The sequence below is a fragment of the Erpetoichthys calabaricus genome, chromosome 2, assembly GCF_900747795.2.
Source record: "Erpetoichthys calabaricus chromosome 2, fErpCal1.3, whole genome shotgun sequence".
In the NCBI taxonomy this organism is placed as follows: domain Eukaryota; kingdom Metazoa; phylum Chordata; class Cladistia; order Polypteriformes; family Polypteridae; genus Erpetoichthys; species Erpetoichthys calabaricus.
The window spans coordinates 178,015,654-178,041,218 of NC_041395.2; the positions used below are offsets into that span (position 1 = coordinate 178,015,654).

The 25,565-nt window shown below is 41.7% G+C and overlaps 1 protein-coding gene and 1 long non-coding RNA gene across 3 annotated transcripts in view; both read right to left on the reverse strand.

Annotated features, from left to right (window-relative positions):
- Positions 1 to 25,565, reverse strand: part of LOC114646581 (arf-GAP with coiled-coil, ANK repeat and PH domain-containing protein 2-like) — a 201,266-nt gene that overhangs the window by 172,116 nt on the left and 3,585 nt on the right. The gene's annotated exons all lie outside the window — the stretch shown is intronic.
- LOC127526824 (uncharacterized) lies at positions 11,241 to 14,326 on the reverse strand. The gene is made up of 2 exons (XR_007934261.1): positions 14,043 to 14,326; positions 11,241 to 11,418 (listed from the first exon to the last, which is right to left on the reverse strand). It is a non-coding gene; the product is annotated as an uncharacterized LOC127526824 (long non-coding RNA).

Consider the following 25,565-nt stretch of genomic DNA (forward strand, 5'->3'; position numbering starts at 1 on the left):
ATCCTTTAAGACCTGTAAGTTGCGAGGTGGGGTCTCCACAGATTGAACAGATGTTGTTAATGGTGTGGCAAAGCAGTCTGTGTTATTTTACAAAGAATATGCTAAAAATTCACTTATAATATATGCAAAGAGATTATTTAGCTGTGGTTGTTGGAAGTAAAGAGTCAACAAGATGGACTTTTTTTCTCTTTTGCAAACACAAGAAACAGTTTAAGCAGTGTACATAAGAGTGTACATTGCTTGAAAACTTAGTAAGCAGCTGTACTTGGAGATCAAAGTAAAAGAAAAGGAGCAACCAGCACAGAACTATGAAAGATTTTCATTTTAATCGGTTAATAATTATATGTTTGGTAAAACCTTGTTTAAATTAAAAAATGATCACACAGCACCTGTCAAACCTACAGTTACAAGTGATCATTACTATAAAAAGGTCAAATTTGTACACTGTAACCTCTAAGTGTGAAACATATATTGACTAACACCCTGCATTTACAGGTAGTCCCCAGGTTACGGACACCCGACCTACAACTTATGAACGAGGCCGCAGCTGTGACGCATGCGCCTCATTATCTGCCGCTCCGTCATCTTTGGCCGGAGGACGCTGCACGTAGAGGCTGGAGGGCTGCGAATTCGCCGCTCATGCAGTGCAGTGTCCCTGTGTCCCTCGGGCGGCTCCCGGCGGCAAGCGAGCGGTGACCCATGGTCCATAGTCACTGGGGCCACAGCTATAGCTCGTATGCAGGACGGAGGCTTAATGGGGCAGTTCGCTGTCCACCCACCACGCCGCCGCAGCTACTGCTCCTGACTGGACGCAGGCTGGATGGAGCGGTGTAGGGCGTTTCACTGCCCACCCACTACACACGGCTCCCCCCAAAGCGTTATCGGAGGGCGGCTGGTAATGCTGCAAGCGGTGACCCGGTTGTGGCTGAACGAAGGCCATTGAGGATGAACGGGGCGACAGGGGGTAGCATTGTAATTTGCTTCAGGTGGCTGCCTGTTGAATGGGGGTGGTGGTGGGCGATTCACTACATGCGTTTGGCCGCACCGTGTTCGTTCTCGGTGGGCGAACACACGCTGCAGGCTGCATACTGTAGTGAAGGCAACTGTGTGGTGGGTGGATGGTGAACCGCCCCTCGCTACTTCCATTCATTCTCAAAAGCAAGCCTGCTTGTACTGTTACGTACATAGCAGGAAGTTGTCTCTTGTCAGTACACCAGACATGTTGACCAGGGATGCCTGTCTGCTGTGATAGCGTGTACAGTGCTGTGCACAAGAGCTCATCTTAACCTTTTGTCTTCACCCTTCAAGAATGTCTCTGAAACACAAATCTGATGCAAGAGAAAAACCATCACCATTGAAAATAAAGTAGAAATAATAAAAAGGTCAGAGAGAGGTGAAACTCCATCATTCATTGGCAGAGCATTTGGTTACAGTCGGTCAACAATAGCATTTATTAAAATAATGTACTTGTTCCGACTTACATACAAATTTAACTTAAGTACAAACCTACAGTCCCTATCTTGTACGTAACCCGGGGACTGCATGTATTATAATATCCAGTTTGCACTGCTGTACTTAGTCAACCCCACAGGTACAGCTGCTCCACACTAATAATATGGTTATCACACTGAAAAACAATGAAGCCATTTATAGAATTTAGCATGCTTAAAAATAAATAAATAAATAAATAAACTCATACAAACATAAGCCAAGGGGTTTACCATGTGGCCAAGCAAGCAGCTGTGCAGGTGCACCCACCCACGCCAGCAGGCTATCACACTATAAACTGCCAATCAAAGAGCTGCTTATTATGATGACTTAAGGCATGAAAGCTGAAGTAAACATTCTAATGAGGAAGAATCCCTACAACAGCAGTTCCCAACCTTTTTCATGCCAAGACCCCCCCCCCCAAGAGACTTACCTTAGGCTGAGGACCCCCTACCTATCACCATCTAAAAATGACAAATTCCACACGTCTATGATAAACTGCTATACAGACTTTCTACCTATTTATTGCATGTAACAAAACTATACAAAACAAGGCACTTTTACTATGGAAAAATAGACTGCTCATAATCTAGATATATAAAATTCTTTGCGCGTTTGAAACAGAAATTACGTATGACCATGTGATATGGAAATTACGTATGACTACAGAACATACTGTATAATACAGGAACTAATCACTTCGTTTGTGGACGTCATTTTTATATCGTCTTTACGAATTATTATTTGTGTGAGAGTGATTTTACTGGTATTAAAAAGAAGTAAACACAAACACGTGATCTATCCCATAGAAGTGCGCCCCGCGTCGCCCTTTCTACGTGACTGTCGCGGAAACTGCCACATTGGAACTTTTTTTAGTTGGCAGTATTTGATAGTAGAAGAGATGAGGAAAACAGCTTTGCGTCTTTCTACTTTTTAACTGCGCCGAGCTGTAAACAATGTGAAGATGAGACCGCCTTCAGAGGCGAGCAGTCGTGAGAACAAAGTGGACGCTGTGAAGCGTGGAATGTCGGGCTGCTCTGCCGGGTCGAGAGCTCTGCAGTTTCGGGCAGTGTCCTCTCTTCTCGCACTGTTTGTGACACTTCAAGTGCCCTGTCGGCTCCTGGGAGAGTGGACATCTTTGCGAATGAGTGTAATCGGCGCTATCGAAGCAGGACTCTGTTTATAAATTGCCCTACACGACTACTTACTGTCCCTTAAGGTGAGTTCGGGTCACTAAAACCCCACAACATTCAAGGTTGCTTTTGTGATCAATTATTTTAAGAAGATGGAGAGTTTAAATCTAAGAAGATGTACAGACCTCTTCATGTAAAGTGTTGGACTTGGGAATTGTTTGGACCTTCTGCCCGTTAAGCGTGAAAGGGCAGCGTCCACATTTATCAGAATTATTTTTCTCTTAAATCACAGGCACATAGTGCAAGGTTGTCAGGCAGAAATTTGGACGATCACATAGAAAATGTAATTTCTATACCACAGCGGTCGTGTAGCGCCTTTCAAAAGGGATCTACTACCGAGAGATGATCCAAATACATTTTAGCTGCTGTTAGTACTACTTACCTGTTGTGTTTTACTGTTTCATAACTTATAGACTACATTTTATTTTTTTCCCTTGCATTCAGTGAGTGAAGCCACTGGGTAATCAGCTAGTAAATAAATAAAACTCACCCTAGGCCTAATGATACTTTTGTGCTTGGATGTGTTTGCAGTTTGTCCATGCTGGCATAGCGACAATTTCAAATCATTTTCCACATTTAGACACGTTCTGCTTTTGGTTTTTAGTACTTTCATTGAAGAAAAACCTGCCTCACACAGATATGTTGTTGCAAATGGTAAGACACATCAGATGGCTTTTCATTCAACACTGGATGTACATTTCTGAGATTGCTCCAAAATTCTGACAGGGGAATGACAGAGATTTGCATTTTCAAAGTTCCAGCACTGGCTATTTCAAATTCCTTCTGGGACCTTAAATCAAGACAATCCTCTTCAGTACTGAACTAAAATGGATTTCAAATAGATTTCTGATCCAGTTTAAATGACAATTGTCCCGGGGCTTCATACATAACGCTGTGCTTAGAATTCACACAAAAACATGGCGTACGGACAAAGATGGAAAACAAAACTTTCCATCTCCAATAAATCTGACACAGACAATAAGTTATGATGCATTAGCTACATCTGTGCTTTTGTGCAACTGTAATTAAATCCAAGGGCTGTTTATTTACCTGTTCCAGTAATTCGTCTATTACATCTTCAGCCATACCAGATTGTTGAAAAGGCAATATATTATTTATGTGTTGTATCCCTTCAATTAGTTGTCTTCCACCTTGATTTATTAGTTATTGTGATTGGCCCGTGCTGAGTTGGAACTTGGCCAATCACGGGGCTTCACTTTGAACATTATAGATTAGTTTGGTGGCGTCTGAGCAGTAGAGTAGGAGCTTCGTTTAAATGTGAAAGTTTGCGTAATTAATCATAAAGTAAGTGGAATTCAATTGTTTATCCTTAAAGTATATTGTTTATATGTTTAAATTTGTAATTTGGATATACAGTGATCCCTCGCTATATCGCGCTTCGCCTTTCGCGGCTTCACTCTATCGCGGATTTTATATGTAAGCATATTTAAATATATATCGCGGATTTTTTGCTGGTTCGCGGATTTCTGCGGACAATGGGTCTTTTAATTTCTAGTACATGCTTCCTCAGTTGGTTTGCCCAGTTGATTTCATACAAGGGACGCTATTGGCAGATGGCTGAGAAGCTACCCAACTTACTTTTCTTTCTCTCTCTCTTGCGCTGACTATCTGTGATCCTGACGTAGGGGGTGTGAGCAGGGGGGCTGTTCGCACACCTAGATGCTACGGACGCTCGTCTAAAAATGCTGAAAGATTATCTTCACGTTGCTACCTTCTGTGTGCAGCTTTTGAGTATGCTGCACGGTGCTTCGCATACTTAAAAGCTCAAAGGGCACGTATTGATTTTTGACTTTGTTTCTCTCTCTCTCTGCTCCTGACAGAGGGGGTGTGAGCTGCCGCCTTCAACAGCTTTGTACCGCGGTGCTTCGCATACTTAAGCCAAACAGCCCTATTGATTTGTTTGCTTTACTCTCTGTTTCCTTTGAAGAGGAAGATATGTTTGCATTCTTTTAATTGTGAGACAGAACTGTCATCTCTGTCTTGTCATGGAGCACAGTTTAAACTTTTGAAAAAGAGACAAATGTTTGTTTGCAGTGTTTGAATAACGTTCCTGTCTCTCTACAACCTCCTGTGTTTCTGCGCAAATCTGTGACCCAAGCATGACAATATAAAAATAACCATATAAACATATGGTTTCTACTTCGCGGATTTTCTTATTTCGCGGGTGGCTCTGGAACGCAACCCCCGCGATGGAGGAGGGATTACTGTATATATTTAGTACTGTTTTTAAATATAGACGTTTGAGGAAGTTAAAGTATAGTTGAACAGACGCTATATGGAGTTTCACACATTGTTTGTTATGGAATTGCGGTATTATCGTTTCCTCGTGTATAATATGTATATATGTTAAGAATAATTACTTATTTAATTTGAGTAAATGCTTTATGGTTTAACATTCTAGTAATTTCCGATATTGATGTTATCTGGAGTGTAGTACGCCATCTACTGGATAAATGAAGTACCTGTTAATGACTAATGTTAACACTGACAAACTGAAGAGAAAGAAACAGGGATAGCTAATTTATGTTTATTATTATTTATTTAGACCGTATCTTCACATTGTATAAGTTTGGAAGAAATTAATAAATAGAATTTGGACATCTTCATCCATCCCTGACCGGATGTGTGCAGTGGTTGTAATTTAATCCGAACCAATAAAATTCTTCACTACACCAGATATCCATCTATACACAGTGTTGTCTGACAATAGAACAGTGTCAATTTTATGGGTAGCTTTCTCGCCAAGCAATTCCCGGACTCAGGGACTCATATATAACAGTGCATAGAATTCACACTAAAACATGGCGCAAGGACAAAACTGGAAATGTGCACATGCAGAAAAAAAATCCAGATAAATAAAACTGTGTGTACAAGTTACATGCACTTCACCTTTATAAATCCCAGTGAACGTGAAATTTAACGCATGTGCCCAAAGTCCAACCCCGACTCCTCCCATAATTTCACATATTTGAATACTCAAAGCAGTATATAAATATCCCGTTCAGTGTTTTGTTAAAAGACAATGGCAAAAGCACATGGGAAAAATAAGAATTTTAGTGAATGCAAAGTGGAGGCAAGGTAAAATGTATTATTTGTTGGCTTAAGCAGTGGTATATGCAAGAAAAGAAAGTTATGGAGTGATACAGCATGGCAGAGACACTCGAGAAAGTTCAGAAAGTCGCCCCTGAAATAAAAGTGGTCAGATACCAAAGTCAAGGTGAAAAGGTAGGTCGCTGCCCACTGTCTGTTTATTCTGTTTCAGACAATATTACAAATGCTGACCCCCATACTGAGAACGTGACTCCAGGCGTTAATGCTGCTGCTGCACCCAGCCCATCTTTGAGCACTGGCTGCTCACAAACCTCTGCCTCTGTGCTGTAGAATGCTGTTCTGGAGTCACAAAATGCAATAATGGATGCTGTAAAAGATGTGGCCAATGAACTAAGGAATATAAGGGCTGTACTATGTTATACTGACCACAAAGTAAGTGAATTGGTTAAAAAATAAATGCTTCATCTGTTTACCTGTTTTAACATTCTGCTAATTATATTCAAATGAAGTTGTAACGCTGTCCAATTTGGCTGATCATTTGGTGGGTCAGGTTCATCACACCACATCTCTTCAGGTACGGGAAGCCATGATTGCGTGCCACATTAATAGAGTGGAAATGATTTCTATTTATATAAGCAAATTCATTTTCTAAAGGCATCTTTTATAGTATAGCGTCAGCACTGATCGCCACAACAGATACATTGTCTGCTGTTTGCGTGGCTCTTTGAGATGAATCGCTATCCTTAAAAGAACTGCTCTGCCTTTTGAAACATTAGTTGGAAAAAGCACCTGCAAATGTGCATAGCTGCCATTTTTATAGGCTCTCCTCTGCTATAGATGATGTAATGCCAGCTCATTCTTTAGGTGATTCTTCCCTGGCTGATGCAACTTTCCAGTGCTGTTGCAATAGCAATATGCTATATGTTGACCACTCCGATTACATTTGGAAAACCAGATGTTGCAGCAAATTGCGTTTTGATGTTTCTCAGTTCAACCACAGTGTAAAAAAATCTTATTTATTTGGATGACAACGGATAATACCATCCTATTACAGCTGGCATTGCACAGCTCAGTGAGGACTATGAAATACCCGATCGGTCAGCAAGTTCACATTGAAAAGCTCCTGTGACTAAAAACCTGAGGGTGGACAGAACTTGCAAAGGAGCAGGTACAGCACAGTTCCTTAAAGTCTGCCTTTGTAAAGCCGGCACCCGTTCAGCACATAGCTCCATGAAGATCGCTCTTGGAAATCGAAATCAACTTAGAAACCAGCCATCATCATCTATAAATAACATTGCTAGTGTGGCTATTCTAACAATGCTAGAGCAGCTATGGTAGCTAGAATAATTTAGCCATTCCGTGAACCATTATATTGTTAGAGAACGTTTACAATCAAGTGCCCAAATTTTGATGTATATGATACATCCCACGTTATGGATGTGAATCTAAAAAAGAAAGACCACAGAAACACTGTTTTGACGCGGAGTGCTGCCCATTTGCAAAACCGAGCAGAAACTTGCATACGTATAGAGTAATGAAAATGTGTGCGGCTTTACGCAAAGTTTAGTTTTTGTACATCTTAAAGTAAGCGTGGAAACAGGTCTATACAACATTTTTTTGCATATGAACCATTTATACACGAAACCCCAGATATTTATAAAGAAGATACAAGGCTAACATGCTTAACAACTTCAGACAAATTTTGCTGTTAAGCTAACAAGCTATTCGTTTACTAAGCAGCAATTTCAATTTCTCCTTGAAATTTTCTTATTCTACTTGAAAACATGAGTTGCTGCACTTAACATAAGCTTGCTCACCGTTCAAACTCAGACAAGTAGTGCTCATTTTAATTAAAGGACAAAACAAAAAGGTTTGAATTAAGTAAAGTTGCTTTTTTATTTGTCTATTTGTATAGGATGACTCATCCAATTACTTTTTCTCTTAGTTTATTACTCCACTTTCTTTAATGTAAATGCTAATATTCTGGTTCTCTCTCTCTGGTAAAGTTTGCTTTACTGCACAAAATAAGAGGTTTGCTAGAAGCTAGCTACCTACCTCATGTAAAGAAACACTACAACTAATTTACCGAAAAACTTTTTTTTTGATTTACTGATCACTGAGCAAGTCTTTGATAGTGAAAACTCAGCCAATTTAGATAGGTGGCCGATAGAAAGGAGCATCACCATTTCTACCTGCTGTAGAAAATCTAGTCAGGAAGCTACTGAAATGCTGATATTGTTCATGGAAACTATGAGAATACAGAGAACCACTGATAGATATTATGCACAAGCCTTCCACTACACTTATTTATTTTTAATTTTAATAAACTATTGAGATAAGAAAAAAGGTAGAGCTATGTCTGATTACCCTTCCAGGTGGATTAGCGGAGGGCTGCAAACAAGGACAAAATATTCCTCTGGCCTTGCTAAATGGCAGGATATCCCTAACCTTGACTCAGGTTAGACCTTCACAAGTTTGCTTGGCATGTGTAGCCTGAACATGCAAACATGCCAGAAGAGAATTCTGGAGCTGCTTAGGGGCAAGTGGCCTTTGGAGGCAGACTCATTACTTCTATATGGATCCAGCAGATTCAAAAAAGTGCTTATCAATCAAGTCCTTGTGACAAACAAAATACTCCCAGGTCACACTTTAAAAGGAATCACCTCTCCTCACAAGGCGGGGGTGGTGTGGGAGGAGAAACAGAGGAAAGGGCTCTCTAGGCAGAGAAAAGGAGGAGGCTGCAGATAAAAAGAGAAAGAAAAGAATAGCTTTTGTCGGAGTAAGCAATAAACATGAGTGCTCTGCTGCATACTCATGTCTATAAAAGGTGTGAAGTAATATTCTTCATTTTACCCTGGATCCATCACCCTGTGGGAACACACCTGTGTGTTCTTGTGTGATTTAGTTAGTAAAGCCTTCATTTTTTTATTCTAGTCTCAAAATTGTGACATTGTAAATGAAGGGCTTACTCAAGAGCTGCCCTAGGTGGTTATTCTATGTAAACCAATTAAACAAACAAAAAGACAAAGGTGAAATTAACAAAAACTCAACTACTAAAATAAAACAAGCAGTGCTTCCCTGAATGCTGTTTAGTTGAAACTAGCATGCATAAAAAGATCATGACTGGAATATAATAACTTTATGTAGCCATTATCTCATATTTATTACCTAAAGCTCTGTTACATTTTGAGGTGCAAGGGATACCACGGCTTACACTGTTTAAATTAATTTGAGGTAGGAGCACATCTTAGGTAAGACTGCAAGCTATCACAGAGCACACAAAAACTGTAATATTTCAGAATAATCAAATAAAGGCTGGGAGAATAAGTCACCTCTAAAATAAAAATTCAACTACAATGCAAGTGCTCCAAAAAAAGAGAGTTCAATATACCTACATCCTATCCGGAAATTGACTCCAAATATAAATTTTACAGATGCTTTGAAAAAAGCACTACAAGAATCCAGAGAATGAAAAAAAAGTCTTCTAAAACTGTTCTATTTAACTAGGTTGGACCGCTTTATGCATTAATTCAAAAGCAAAAAATAGACAAATACATGGTCTGCAGCCTCACAAAACAGAGATATTACACATATCAGAATAATACAAGATACTTCTAAGATTTCAATGCTGGCCACTGTCAAGTGAGTTTCAGTTTACCATTCTAGCTGAGCCCACTCCTATCTGTTTACACCTTTGTACTCAGTCGTAAGTGATCAGCACAAGCAAGCTAAACAAAGGACACAAGGAACTGATATCTCTAAGCTGATTCCAGATAAAAAGACAGAATTCTACTACAGCTTTGTTCACTTTTGAGATAACTACAAACATTGTTTATTTTTCCATGTTTTATACTACTGGTAGAAACGAAGAGCCAAACAAAGACTGGATGATGAAAAGCAATTGTAAATTGTACTACTGAATGAGAGAAAAAGTGAGGACGCTGAATTTCTGAGACAGAGAAAAGAGAGATATATGATTAACTTTAAAATGCCACATTCACTGTGCAAGCTCACCAGAACTTTCTGAGAACTCCAACACATTCTCCGTGTATATCTGACACTGTTTCAGTTTCCGAGCCTGCCTGCCAAATAAAACGAAGAAAAATAGATCTGCACCACATGGAGTAGCATGAACGGATGGTGCTGCAAAACACAGAGATTCACCATTTACCACAGTCTTTTTATATTCAACAGTACAGATTAAATCTAAACAATTATCTAGGAAAAGAAATGTACAATAGCTGTATTTTTTAGATACCAGGCTCCATGTGCTAAAGCTGGACTGATGCCAGAGGCAAAGGGAGAATAGTCTTTAAGAGAGGAACTGACAGGCTTAAGACAAATTAGCACCACAATTCCTTTGTTGCATAGTTTAATGGGTAACAATTCAAATAGTCTTTACATTATTTAGTACATTATAGTACCTTTAAAAATAACTAAGTATTTTTTACAAATTATATAGAGAAGGCCAATTTATAATCATATTATTGCAACATGTTTTTATTATGAATTTTCTTCATTAAAATTGATCGAACACTTCAGTGGATTTTCTGTGCATGTATCAGTAATACTTCCTCTTTTTAGTTTTTGCATTATCATCCTCTCATCACATTACTGCTTAATGAGGGCACCTTTAGCAACAAGCTCTTTTTTTGTAGTTTTTCTGGACAAGTCAGTTTTGCTCAATGGACTGATAAACATTTTTGCTCTTGTTCCTTGTATTGTGTGCCATTCTGATACTGTTTTTGAGTTTGAAGTCAATCTTTACAGTTTGCGTCTTCTATTTAAGTCATTCGTGACTTTTGATATTTCAAAGGGGAAACAGGTGGACAAATGAACACATAAGCCTCACCTATCATTGGTAAGCCCATACCTAATAGGTTGACCCATATGTATGTGACTGAGAAGCTTGTCTTTTACTTTGAGAATTACATTGCATTTTTGAGTTACGTATTTTGTGTAGCTTTTCAATATAAAGCCATACTGGAATGTGTAGGACAAATGTCAACTTGATGACCATCTAAGGATCAGAAGATTTTAAAAGTTTCAACTGTTTGTTGACATTTTCAAACTCCATTAACCCTTTCCTAGCTTAGAGTATGCCAGAGCCTTTCATTACAGCTTCAGGAATACAGCAGAAAACAGAACTGGTCAAAATGTCAGGCCATAGCAGGACCACACATGCAAACACCAACATGGGGCCAATTTAGAAACAACAGTTAATCTAACATGCCTGTATTTAGGGGGATGAAATAAAAAAAAAAAACACAGACATGTGGATTAGGGCTATCAGAACGAACACCTCTATTCAAACAGAATTCAAACCTATATATAAAAAAAATTACTTGATGCTGTGAACTTTGACTTTATAATTTTTTTTTTTTACAAAAACAGAGCAGTTCAGCATAGTCTGCTTTAATTTTTGGATTTGACATTCAATTGAAGAAAAAAAAAAAAAAACCTCACAGTAATTTGGCTTAATGTTACTCCAGACACGCTATGCTGCAGATCGTTCATACTTTGCACATAACTTCCAGTGTTCTTACAATTTTTAACTGCTAGTTTAAACAGATGTTTTCACTCTTCTCTGCTTTTTGGTTAAAGGATGTACTAACAAACAGTCTAAAGCCTTCTCCAGTAAACTAAAAACATCATGCGCTCAATCCTGTTCTGTTTCACTCTTGAACCTATGATTCCTGATTTGCCGTTGTAAAACCATTCATCCATCCATCCATCCTCTTCCGTTATTCCGAGGTCAGGTCGCGGGGGCAGCAGCTTGAGCAGAGATGCCCAGACTTCCCTCTCCCCGGCCACTTCTTCTAGCTCTTCCGGGAGAATCCCGAGGCGTTCTCAGGCCAGCCGGGAGACACAGTCCCTCCAGCGTGTCCTGGGTCTTCCCCGGGGCCTCCTCTTGGTTGGACGTGCCCGGAACACCTCACCAGGGAGGCGTCCAGGAGGCATCCTGATCAGATACCCGAGCCACCTCATCTGACTCCTCTCGATGTGGAGGAGCAGAGGCGCTACTGTGAGCCCCTCCTGGATGACTGAGCTTCTCACCCTATCTTTAAGGGAGAGCCCAGACACCCTGCGGAGGAAACTCATTTCAGCCGCTTGTATTCGCAATCTCGTTCTTTCATTCACTACCCATAGCTCATGACCACAGGTGAGGGTAGGAACATAGATCGACTGGTAAATTGAGAGCTTTGCCTTACGGCTCAGCTCCTTTATCACCACGACAGACCGATGCAGAGCCCGCATCACTGCGGACGCCGCACCAATCTGCCTGTCGATCTCACGCTCCATTCTTCCCTCACTCGTGAGCAAGACCCCGAGATACTTGAACTCCTCCACTTGGGGCAGGATCTCGCTACCATCCCTGAGAGGGCACTCCACCCTTTTCTGGCTAAGGACCATGGTCTCAGATTTGGAGATGCTGATTCACATCCCAGCCGCTTCACACTCCGCTGCGAACCGATCCAGAGAGAGCTGCAGATCACGGCAACATCATCTGCAAAAAGCAGTGACCCAATCCTGAGTCCACCAAACCGGACCCCCTCAACACCCTGGCTGCGCCTAGATATTCTGTCCATAAAAGTTATGAACAGAATCGGTAACAAAGGGCAGCCCTGGCGGAGTCCAACTCTCACTGGAAATGGGTTCGACTTACTGCCGGCAATGCGGACCAAGCTCTGACACCGGTTGTACAGGAACCGAACAGCCCTTATCAGGGGGTCCGGTACCCCATACTCCCGGAGCACCCCCAACAGGATTCCCCGAGGGACACGGTCGAACGCCTTTTCCAAGTCCACAAAACACATGTAGACTGGTTGGGCGAACTCCCATGCACCCTCCAGGACTCTGCTAAGGGTGTAGAGCTGGTCCACTGTTCCGCGACCAGGACGAAAACCACACTGTTCCTCTTGAATCTGAGGTTCGACTATCCAATGGACCCTCCTCTCCAGAACCCCCGAATAGACTTTTCCAGGGAGGCTGAGGAGCGTGATCCCTCTGTAGTTGGAACACACCCTCCGGTCCCCCTTCTTAAAGAGGGGGACCACCACCCTGGTCTGCCAATCCAGAGGCACTGTCCCTGATGTCCATGCGATGTTGCAGAGACGTGTCAACCAAGACAGCCCTACAACATCCAGAGCCTTGAGGAACTCCGGGTGTATCTCATCCACCCCCGGGGCCCTGCCACCAAGGAGTTTTTTGACCACCTCAGTGACCTCAGTCCCAGAGATGGGGGAGCCCACCTCCGAGTCCCCAGGCTCTGCTTCCTCATTGGAAGGCATGTCAGTGGGATTGAGGAGGTCTTTGAAGTACCCCCCCCCCCCCCCCCACCGACCCACAACGTCCCGAGTTGAGGTCAGCAGTGCACCATCCCCACCATATACAGTGTTGACACCGCACTGCTTCCCCCTCCTGAGACGCAGGACGGTGGTCCAGAATCTCCTCGAAGCCATCCAAAAGTCGTTCTCCATGGCCTCCCCAAACTCCTCCCATGCCCGAGTTTTTGCCTCAGCAACCACCGAAGCTGCATTCCACTTAGCCTGCCGGTACCTATTAGCTGCCTCCAGAGTCCCACAGGACAAAAGGGACCGGTAGGACTCCTTCTTCAGCTTGACGGCATCCCTCACTGCCGGTGTCCACCAACAGGTTTGGGGATTGCCGCCACGACAGGCACCGACCACCTTACGGCCACAGCTCCGGTCAGCCGCCTCAACAATAGAGGCACGGAACATGGCCCATTCGGACTCAATGTCCCCCACCTCCCTCGGGACATGGTCAAAGTTCTGCCGGAGGTGGAAGTTGAAGATACTTCTGACAGGGGGCTCTGCCAGACGTTCCCAGCAGACCCTCACAACACGTTTGGGCCTGCCAAGCCTGACCGGCATCCTCCCCCACCATCGAAGCCAACTCACCACCAGGTGGTGATCAGTTGACAGCTCCGCCCCTCTCTTCACCAGAGTGTCCAAGACATGTGGCCGCAAGTCCGACGACACGACCACAAAGTCGATCATCAAACTGAGGCCTAGGGTGTCCTGGTGCCAAGTGCACATATAATAATAATAATAATAATAATAAATTTTATTTATATTGCACTTTATATTTTATGAACACCCCTGTGCTTGAACATGGTGTTTGTTATGGACAATCCGTGACGAGCACAGAAGTCCAATAACAAAACACCACTCGGGTTCAGAGTGCTTAAAACCTTTAAGCATTAATAGTAGCAAGCAAAAACTGGTTTCCTGTCTCATTTAACATAATTGGAAACAACTGCTATACAGTATTTCTACATTTTCCTTTTATTATTATAACGGCTTTAAAAATTGCCATTTTTAAACAGTATTTTCAGGAAAGCACACTTAGTTACTTCAAACAACATATGTCTTTTGGAGGTTATTGGTGTCACAAACAACTCCTTAAACAAAGGCAAGATGAAAAATTAAAGTTCCAAGTGTTACATTTTTACTGAATCTCTATAGAGGGAAAAGTATCCCATTTAGTTTAATCCTATGGTGTTATTGGGCTGCTCTGCACACTTAATCTACATTCCACAAGCAGTTCTTTTCTTTAAACTCCATATAATTGTATTTCATACACTGTACTATAGCCTACACTTCTTGTAATTTGCTGTTAAATTTTGTTATGCATTTTTTACTTAGTAGCAGAATTTTTAATTTGCTGTTAATGAAAGTAAATGCTAAATAAAATATACAGTATACTTAAAAATCATCACAATGCAACATTTGGCACTTTCAGTAACTCCTTTTGCGTAACACAAATAGACTGACCGTGTCATGATTTATATAAAATATAGATTGGCATGGACTTCATGTCTTTTGCACCAGCAGAAAAGCATACAGTGGAGATGAGGGCTGGTAGAGGGGACAGGGTGCACTGACCAAAATGACAAGTGCATTTAATGTGTTTAAGTAATCAGAAGCGATTTAGTATGGGTTCCATATATGCATTACAGGCATGTGAAGTGTCCCAGTTACACTTTTCACATACAGAAAATCATTTTTTGTGGAGAAGCTTCAGTGCACAAGTCAAGTGCCACCATGTGTCACATTGCAAGCAAAAAGCAAAAATAATAATTATGAGGCACATAGATGCAAGTTAAACACAAACATACTTGTAGTAGGACTTAGAACTTTTAACCTAGTTCAGATATATTCAAATATTCACTCATTTTTAATATAAGTATTCAAGCCCTGATTTTGGTATAATGACAGCTGTGATGTGGATAACATAGAAACTCCACACAGTGAACAACTGGGTACAGCATTCAAGTCTAGTGCAATGGATCCAGAGGGCAACAACATTAAGCATTGTGCCAACATGTAGTCCTAACTCTTTGGCAAATCCAAAAATTAAAGCAGACTATGCTGAACTTCTCTGTTTTTGCAAAAGGGTTGGTAGCGAGATCCTGCCCCAAGTGGAGGAGTTCAAGTATCTCGGGGTCTTGTTCACGAGTGAGGGAAGAATGGAGCGTGAGATCGACAGGCGGATCGGTGCGGCATCCGCAGTAATGCGGGCGTTGCATCGGTCTGTCGTGGTGAAAAAGGAGCTGAGCCGCAAGGCGAAGCTCTCAATTTACCAGTCGATCTATGTTCCTACCCTCACCTATGGTCATGAGCTATGGGTAGTGACCGAAAGAACGAGATCGCGAATACAAGCGGCTGAAATGAGTTTCCTCCGCAGGGTGTCTGGGCTTTCCCTTAAAGATAGGGTGAGAAGCTCAGTCATCCGGGAGGGGCTCAGAGTAGAGCCGCTGCTCCTCCGCATCGAGAGGAGTCAGATGAGGTGGCTCGGGCATCTGATCAGGATGCCTCCTGGACGCCTCCCTGGTGAGGTGTTCCAGGCACGTCCAACCGGGAGGAGGCCCCGGGGAAGACCCAGGACACGCTGGAGGGACTATGTCTCTCGACTGGCCTGGGAACGCCTTGGGATTCTCCCGGAAGAGCTAGAAGAAGTGGCCGGGGAGAGGGAAGTCTGGGCATCTCTGCTCAAGCTGCTGCCCCCGCAACCCGACCTCGGATAAGCGGGAGACAATGGATGGATGGATGGCAAAAAAAATTATAAAGTTAAAGTTCAACACTGGGACTATAATCCACCTTTCACAAATCACGCTATAACTCTGCATAGCTTTAAAATACTTTGCCTGGATTAATACAGGTCGAAGTAGGCTGGAGACAACCCACTCATTAACTTGATTTATCAAACAAAAAAAGACCTGTGGGTATGAATGAAGGAGAATGTAAAAACAGACAAGACTAACTTCATTGTGCATACATTCTTCTGGCTTACATGTCTTTGCATCCTTCATCATAGGTGCTAGCTACTTTTAGCGCAACAAGTAAAACCATTTACATAATACAAAGTTTGAAATATACAGTAACACCAAAACAAGTATGCAACTGTCTTGAAAAAAAAAATGTAAATTTAGCCGGACTGCTATGGTGATCAGATATATTTTGATAACATCACCCTCATTATACAAATATACATACAAATTCTACGACCACACCTTTCCGGAAGTCAGCAAAATTCTTTTAAGTCATAATATTCAAACTATAATTGGAGCCCTTCTCTTTAGTAAAACTTACTACAAAACATAAACATTTAATCATGAACAGGGTGGCACAATGGTACAATAGGTAATATTGTCAACTCATGGATCCAACATGCTGGCCTTAAATCCCACACATGAGTTTTGACATTTACTTAATTTTTTGATGTATTATTCAGCAAAGCACTTGTCATACTGTGCAAATGATGAGCCTGCAATGAGATGTCCATTTTATCTTGTACTGTAATCTGATGTGCAAAAAGATCTTGTACTGTAATCTGATGTGCAAAAAGAAAGTGTATTTTCATAATGTGCTGTAATCTGTAAATTACTAAATAAAACAAAGAATGATTAAAAAGCTATAATTAGCATATTGTCATTTGCTAGGACTGCTCTTGTACAGTGCAGATAAGACTTCAGACTTCTGAGCAGGAAACGAGTTCTTCACTGTAACAAACTATTAAAATGCTGCGAAATGGGAATAGTCTAGATAGATAAACTCACCTGTGCGAGTCTGGAGATGCACTTGGACAGCTAATCTACATAAACTAGGGGGCTTCGCTCGCCAACCCCTGGTGTTGTGAATTTACAAAGAGCGTGATGTATGAATGAGATATAGCATAGTGTGAAGGTGTAGATGACGCATATAGGAAGCAAATAAAGTTGTCCATGTCCAAAAACGGGCTCAGAGAGGTAGATGCCAACTTTGTCTATGGTTTGTCCTTGTGATTTGTTGATGGTCACGGTCAAGGCAGGTTCAATGGGGAACTGTCGCCGTTTAAGTGTAAAAGGTAATTCCAGGTCAGAAGTTGTAAGGTAATTGTAGGAATTAGAACAGTATTGTTAGCATGTGATTCTGTAAGAAGTTTTGGTTTAATAACATTGTGTGGCATGGTGTTGACGACTAAACGTGTACCATTGCATAAACCCTGTTTAGTGTTAAGGTTTCTTAATAGCATGATTATTGTTCCATTTTTAAGGCTAAGATTGTGTTGTGGTAATCCGGCTGGGTTAATAGTGTTCAAATATTCTAAGGGGAAATTAAGATGGTCATTGTCGTCATCAGAGTCAACTTTGTCAGAGCTTAGAAAGAGCTGTGCCACTCCAGGAAGTAATGAAATGACCTGGTTATTAATGTGATCAACATTAATATTTTTTGGACATAATATAGTTCGCTGTGTTAAAAGGGGTATTTGGTGTAATGAGATTGTTGTTCCAAATATCTCCGTAACTCTTTTGAAAGCAATGCCAATTGTCTGCGTATTTTAAGGTGGATTGAAGAATAGCCGAGTGCATGGCATGTGGAACAATAGCTAAGCACTGTGTAAAATCTCCTCCTAATAAAAGTACCTTTCCTCCAAAGGGAATATCATTATTCATCAACGTTTGTAGAAGTTTATGAATGGTGTTGAGTAAGTGACTGGATGACATTAGATGCAAAAGCAAATGAACTATTGTAGGATCTAATGCAGTTCATAAAGTTTTTACTTTCAGGTACATCGTTAGTTAGAAGCTTCTGTAGATATGCAGGATATGAATGTAAAGGAGGCAGTCAAATTTGACCCTTTTGACAATAACGTGTAAATTCATTACTTGTATTGCCAGTTGTTTCTTTAGGGAAGCTAAGTGAATGACAATGATTGCAAATGACATTCATTAATCCCAATGAATTTTAATGAATAGTGGACTCATTATTGAACGCGTTGTGAGCTAACTGGCGCAATCGTTTAGCAGGTGTCTGTCGTTTATGTCCTTGACGTGTATGTTTTGTCTGTGCCGTTTGAGAGGTGCATCGTTGTATGTGCAGGATTTGGGACGTGCTATTCTGGAGCTCTAATCGATTTGCCTGTGCTGTGTGAGAAGCCCGTTGCAGTTTACAGCGTTAATTGTTTGTATTGAGCCTTGCCCGTTTTTGTATGTCGTTTAGTCGTCCGACATGTTTTTTTTTTTTTTCATGCGGGTTCGTGTCTTTGGTCCCGTCACTCGAGCCGTATCGTTTTGTACCTGTGAGCGTGAATTCATGACTTGTTTGTTCTTCAGCGTTAGAAATATGGATAAGTAATAAGGAGGATCGTACTCACTGTTAATATGGAGCCTTTTCTGTGGTTGAACGGTTAATAGTGCATCAGTGTAATGAGATCGACCTATGCTGCATAATTTGAATGTGTTCAGATGATGTATATTTAATACGGACGGTTCGTTCAGTAATGGGGCTTTGTGTCTCATTTCTTATTTATGTTAGCGTGGTCGTGGGTCCGAGCTGTGCCACTCCAGGAAGTAATGAAATGACCTGGTTATTAATGTGCTCAACATTAATATTTTTTGGACAGAATATAGTTCGTTGTGTTAAAAGGGGTATTTGGTATAATGAGATTGTTGTTCCAAATATCTCCGTAACTCTTTTGAAAGCAATGCCAATTGTCTGCGTATTTTAAGGTGGACTGAACAATAGCTGAGCGCATTGTAAGTGGAGTAATAGTTAAGCACTGTCTAAAATCTCCTCCTAATAAAAGTACTTTTCCTGCAAAGGGAATATTATTATTCATCAACGTTTGTAGAAGTTTATCAATGGTGTTGAGTAAGTGACTGGATGCCATTGTACATTCATCTATAATTAATAGTGTGGCAAGACGGATGTCACGTGCATTGTTACTGTGCATTGTCATAGTGGATACCAATGTTTCTGTGATTGGGACCGGTATTTGGAATAAGGAGTGACATGTGTTTTTGGAGCCGAGACATTTTTTCTTCCGCGGTTTCAGAAGCGCTTTGTAGGTGCCAACGTGATTTGTGCATATTTGCGTTCTTGATTTGTTTCAGGGTGCACTGTTCCAATGAGATGTAATATTTGTCCACATACGCGAAAGCAGTATGGGTCATTGCCTTTTGGTGACCTGATATTTACTCCGGTAGATGCAAAATCAAATGAACTATTGTAGGATGTAATGCAGATGCGCCGCCGTGTATTTTGTTGTTTCATGCGGGTTCGTGTGTTTGGTCCCGTTATCTGAGCCGAATCGTTTTGTACCCGTGAGCGTGTATTCATGACTTGTTTGTTCCTCAGCATGCGAAATATGGATAAGTAATAAGGAGGATCGCACTCACTGTTAATATGGAGCCTTTTCTGCAGTTGAACGGTTAATAGTGCTTTATTGTAAGGAGATCCAACTATGCTGCCTAGTGTGAAGGTGTTGAGATGACGTATGTTTAATATGGACGGTTCCTTTAGAAATGGGGCTTTGGGTGTTACTTCTTATTGATGTTAGTGTGCTTGTGGGTCTGATTCGTCGTTGTTGTGAACGTTTCGTGTGCCATGTCTCGTCTCTAATGGGTCTGGCGTGGCGGTCACGGCTTCTTTTTTTTGGTGCGTTAGGAGCCTGTTAAATCCTCCTGTTTGTGTGGGTCCCGTTTCGTGTGCAATGGGATTCGTGCGGCGCTGTGTGCTTTTTCGCCGTCTGTGCTGATGCGGTGTTAGAGGATTGGTGGGGCGCGAGCGTCTTCTTTCTTTTTGTGTGCCAGGGGCTTGTTGAATCCTCCTCTTTGTGTGTGTCCCGTCCGTTGCTTGTAGGGTGGGTGGGGTGGTTTTGGGTTCTTTTTTTTGTGTGCCAGGGGCTTGTTGAATCGTCCTCTTTGTGTGTGTCCCGTCCGGTGCCTGTATGGGGGGGGGGCTTTCAGGTGGGCGCGAGCGGCTTCTTTTTTTTTTGTGTGCTAGTTTCGTGTGCAATGGGTTTCGTGCGGCACTGTGCATCGCCTGCGTTTGACTCCTTTTTTCTGTGGTCGCGGGGCCTCATTTCTTTGACTCCTTTTTTCTGTGGTCACGGCCGCCTCTCGTGGAGCCTCATTTCTTGGGGCGCCTGCGCAGTACGTCTTTTTGCGGCTACGGCCCATGGCCGGATGTCCCTGCGTCCATCCGGTTTAGCATTCTCGGTTAGTAATATGGATAGATCATACTTGCCTCCTATTACAATTAATCCATATTTCTTCAAGTATTAAAATTACCAAGGACACTTGAAAATTACATTTTATTTTAATACAACAGAATAGTAAGTAAGATATTAGTTGAGGATCAGGTAATGTGTGTCAGTGCTCATTAGCCCTGGTATTAAATACTGTATGTAGCAACTGTGGCTTTCCAGTTATAGAAAAGGGAACTATGATCACCATTGTTTTGCAGTAGCTTTATTGGTTTCCTTAGAAGGTGCAAAACACAACTCTTAATACAGCAGCCTGTGTAATTTGGCTTTATATCTCTTGCCTGCTCTTTTCGCAATGGAAAGAGGAACACAATCCCTGTTTTGTGGACAGCATGTACATACAAAGTTTCAAAATCATTGTCTTGGGATACTCGGGTAAAAACTTCCCCAATTTAATCACACCTACAAACACACCCCTAACAGTGTCACACTCTCATCTGGTGCCAAAAATGTTGAATATCTCTCTTCCATCCAGCCTCCTTTTTCAAGTTCTGAGAAAACTGATACTTTATTTTACTCCTTTCACTCTACAGACATCACTATAACAAACTAAAGCAAGCAGTACTACAATACAAGAGAGAGACTTAATCCAAAAGACTGTTTCAGTGCCAGTTTAATTTAACACATCCATTGCAACTACCATTATTATAGAAAAAACAAGATGTCTTAAAGTACTTAAAGCAGATCCTGGATTGAGACTGGGACTGATAAAGCTTCGTGTACACATGCAGAACATCACTGCTTAAAAGGTGTGGAGAGCCATCTATTTTTAACACTCATCTGTTAAAAAAAACAAAGATTCACAACTATACCAAAGTTATAAACTTCTACTGCATCATTAGGACATATGAACCAATCCCGTGTGTGTGTGTGTGTGTGTGTGTGTGTGTGCAAGAGCTTTCTCTTACAGTGCTCCACAAATCTGGAATTCTGTCCCTGCTCATATTCTCCAACTAGATTCAATAACAAAATTTAACACTATTCTTAAAACACACCTCTTCAAATTAGCATATCAAACACGACTTTATTATTTGTCAAAGAATTTGTTTTAAATGTGTTACTTCTTTCTTGCTGTATTGCTGTTGATTTTATCTTTATCAGTTCCTACTTATATTTTATTGTTGTTTAATTCTTTGTAAGGTGACCCTGAGACGCAAATATTTGTGGAAAGTGGAAAGGAGGAGGACTCGCTCTATATGTGAATACGAGATGGTGCAACGCTGGACATGTAAACGTAAAAATCTCCACTTGCTGCAGGGACATCGAACTGTTGGCCGTAAGTTTGCGTCCCTATTACTTGCCCAGAGAGTTTGGACACATCATTGTTGTTATTGTATACATCTCTCCTCGGGCGGACGTGGAGATAGCGGGTGACATCATCCATTCTGATGTTGCTAAACTGCAAACCCCGAGGCGCTTGTGCTAATCGCTGGAGACTTTAACCATGTAACACTGGACAAAACATTACCTGCCTTCTCCCAGTATGTGGATTGTAACACCCAGGGAAATAGGACTATTGACCTACTGTATGCAAAAGTTAAAGACGCATACAGCACCACCCCACTGCCTACACTTGGGACAGCAGATCATAACCTGGTTCTGCTTCAGCCTCACTACAAACCAAGGGTGAGGGAGCTACCAACAACCACACGCTCATTCAGGAAGTGGTCCCCTGAGGCAGAGCAGGCTCTGAGAGACTGCTTTGGAACTACAGACTGGGATATCCTGCAGAGATCATATAGTGAGAACATTGAGGAGGATGTTGACTGCACTACTGACTACATCAACTTCTGTATGGACATTGTAGTTCCAGTAAGAACAGTACGCTGCTATGCTAACAACAAGCCATGGATTACAAGTGACATCAAGGGCCTTTTGAACCAGAAGAAAAGGGCTTTTGAAGGCAGTGATCAGCATGAGCTCAAGCGCGTGCAGAAGGAACTCCGAGTCCAGCTCAGGGCGGCGAAGGAGCAGTACAGGAGAAAGCTGGAGCAGAAGTTGCAGAATAACAGCATGAAGGAAGTGTCGGATGGGATGAAGATCATCACTGGCTGCAGCTCGAAGCGGGGTGCCACCATTGAGAGAGACGTGGAGAGTGCAAACCAGTTGAACAACTTCTTTAACAGGTTTGACCACCCTAACCCACTCTCACTTCGGAGTACTGCACCCTCCACCCATCCTTCTGCTGACACCAGCATAGGAGAGTTTCCCCCCACCCATAATTACAGCAGCCCAGGTAAGCAGAGAGCTGAGGATACTTCGTGCCAGCAAAGCAGTGGGTCCAGATGGAGTATCGCCATGACTGCTGAAGGCCTGTGCGTTGGAGCTGGGGAGTCCTCTACAGAGCATCTTCAACCTGAGCCTGGAACAGGGGAGAGTCCCGAGGCTTTGGAAAACATCATGCATCACCCCAGTCCCAAAGGTATCACGTCCTAGTGAGCTGAATGACTTCCGGCCTGTTACTCTGACATCACATGTAATGAAGATCATGGGGCAGCAGCTGCTGCTTCACCACCTGAGGCCACAGGTCCACCACGCCCTCGACCCTCTGCAGTTCGCATACCAGGAGAAGGTGGGAGCGGGGGATGCCATCATTTACATGCTACACTGATCCCTCTCCCACTTGGACAGAGGCAGTGGTGCTGTAAGAATTATGTTTCTGGACTTCTCTAGCGCCTTCAACACCATCCAACCTCTGCTCCTTAGGGACAAGCTGACAGAGATGGGAGTAGATTCATACTTGGTGGCATGGATCGTGGACTATCTTACAGACAGACCTCAGTATGTGCGTCTCGGGAACTGCAGGTCTGATATTGTGGTCAGTAACACAGGAGCACCACAGGAGACTGTACTTTCTCCAGTCCTGTTCAGCCTATATACATCGGACTTCCAATATAACTCGGGAGTCCCGCCACATGCAAAGGTTCGCTGACGACACTGCTATCGTGGGTTGCATCAGGAGTGGGCAGAAGGAGGAGTATAGGGACCTAATCAAGGACTTTGTTAAATGGTGTGACTCAAACCACCTACACCTGAAAACCAGCTGGTGGTGGATTTTAGGAGACCCAGGCCCCTCCTGGACCCCGTGATCATCAGAGGTGACTGGGTGCAGACCTATAAATACCTCGGAGTGCAGCTGGATGATAAACTGGAATGGACTGCCAATACTGATGCAAGTGAGGACAGAGCCTACTATACTTCCTTAAAAGGCTGGCATCCTTCAACATTTGTAATAAGATGCTGCAGATGTTCTATCAGATGGCTGTGGCGAGTGCCCTCTTCTACGCGGTGGTGTGCTGGGGAGGTAGCATAAAGAAGAAGGACGCCTCACGCCTGGACAAACTGGTGAGGAAGGCAGGCTCTATTGTAGTCATGGAGCTGGACATTTTGACATCTGTGGTAGAGTGACGGGCACTGAGCAGGCTCCTGTCAATCATGGAGAATCCACTGCATCCACTAAACAGTATCATCTCCAGACAGAGGAACAGCTTCAGCAACAGACTGCTGTCAATGTCCTGCTCCACTGACAGACTGAGGAGATCGTTCTTCCCCCACACTATGCGACTCTTCAATTTCAACCAGGGGGGGGTAAATGTTAACATTATACAAAGTTGTCTGTTTTACCTGCATTTTTTATCACTCTTTAATTTAATATTGTTTCTTTATCAGTATGCTGCTGCTGGAGTATGTGAATTTCCCCTTGGGATTAATAAAGTATCTATCTCTATCTTGAGTGTTTAAAAAGGCGCCTAATAAATAAAATGTATTAATATTATGATTTATTATCCAAATGGCCATTTAAGACTTTATTTAAAATAGTGCCATCTACACAGTTCAATTCTAAGGCACTTCAAATTCTCTCCCTGCTCATATAAAAGTATATAATAGCTAATAATAATAATAATAAAAAAAGAAAAAAATAATGAATGAGGCTATCACATTAAAATGAGCTCACCATACTAATTTTGCATCATGAAGCAATGTGTTTGCAAAAAAAGAAAAAAAATTCTTCTTTAGATGGAGAGGAGGCATACTTTGGCATCAGTGTGCAGATATTCTGTGGTAAGATTTCACTTTATTCATACCAAAGGACCCAATGAGTTTCATAAAAATACACTTCACACAATTACACTGCCAGCAGTCTCTTGGAAATTAAAATTTCAAAGACTTAATGCTTCTTACGTAATTAAATTATAGCTTGAATCAAGGACAGGACGAACATAATTAAACAGGCTTTCACATGAGAAATTGTAATTTTATGTTTGGGGTGGGCTATAATTTTTGTGGAAAAATTGATTATAAGGTTGTTGTGGTGTGATATTTTTTTCTAAATGGAAAATAAAAAGACTGTAAATGGGACAACACTTAAACCAATTACCCTTTACTATAAAAAAAAAGGACCTTCACTTCTTTTCCTATTAAAAAGCAGTATGATTATTAGATGGCAAAAAAGCCTTAGTGTTTATCTATCAAAAAAGGACTAACACAGTATCTTTAAAAACAGCATAGAGTTTGATACTAGTAAAAGCAGTCAACAATAATGTGAATAGTCTGTCGAAGTCAAAATTTTATCAGATAATGTATATGTTGGGAGAGAAAGAGAGAAACGTCATGAAAGTAGTAACAAAGTACCTTGTTTATGTTGAAAACTAAAAACGAGGTAATAATCCTCAATTCTTCTAAATGTGCCATATTTCAATCTCCTCTCCACCCTTTCCAAGTCTTGAAAGAACAGTGAAGTTTGTACAAATTCACCAGTACAATATTTAATTTACCTACTTCATATCATAAAACATTACCAATCATTAAGAAATAATTGCCAAGTTTAAGGGTATACATTTCAGACTTGGTCAGAGGTACACTTTTGTACATAGCAGAAGATAGAGTCCTAAATAAATAAGTAAAATGGGCTGCATGATGCTTGAACAGAAATCAATACTTGTGAGTGACTAGTGATCCATACACTATCCCTGCCTTGTTCCCTTTGCTGCAGACATAGTCTACATTTTCAGACGGTCTGACAAGAAAACTTTGTTGACAATGACACTGAATAAAGTAATGAGAATACAAGACAAAGAAATCATAGACATAGATGCATTTCTAACCTAGAACAGGCCTTCTATGCATTGCTTTAGGGGTAGGTTCGAGGTGTGGCTCCTCATGACACCATACTTCATAAAACAGTTAATTTAAAATGCATCAGTAACATGAACAAAATCACTTCTGGAATGGGAACTTGACTGCCAAACAAAAACATTT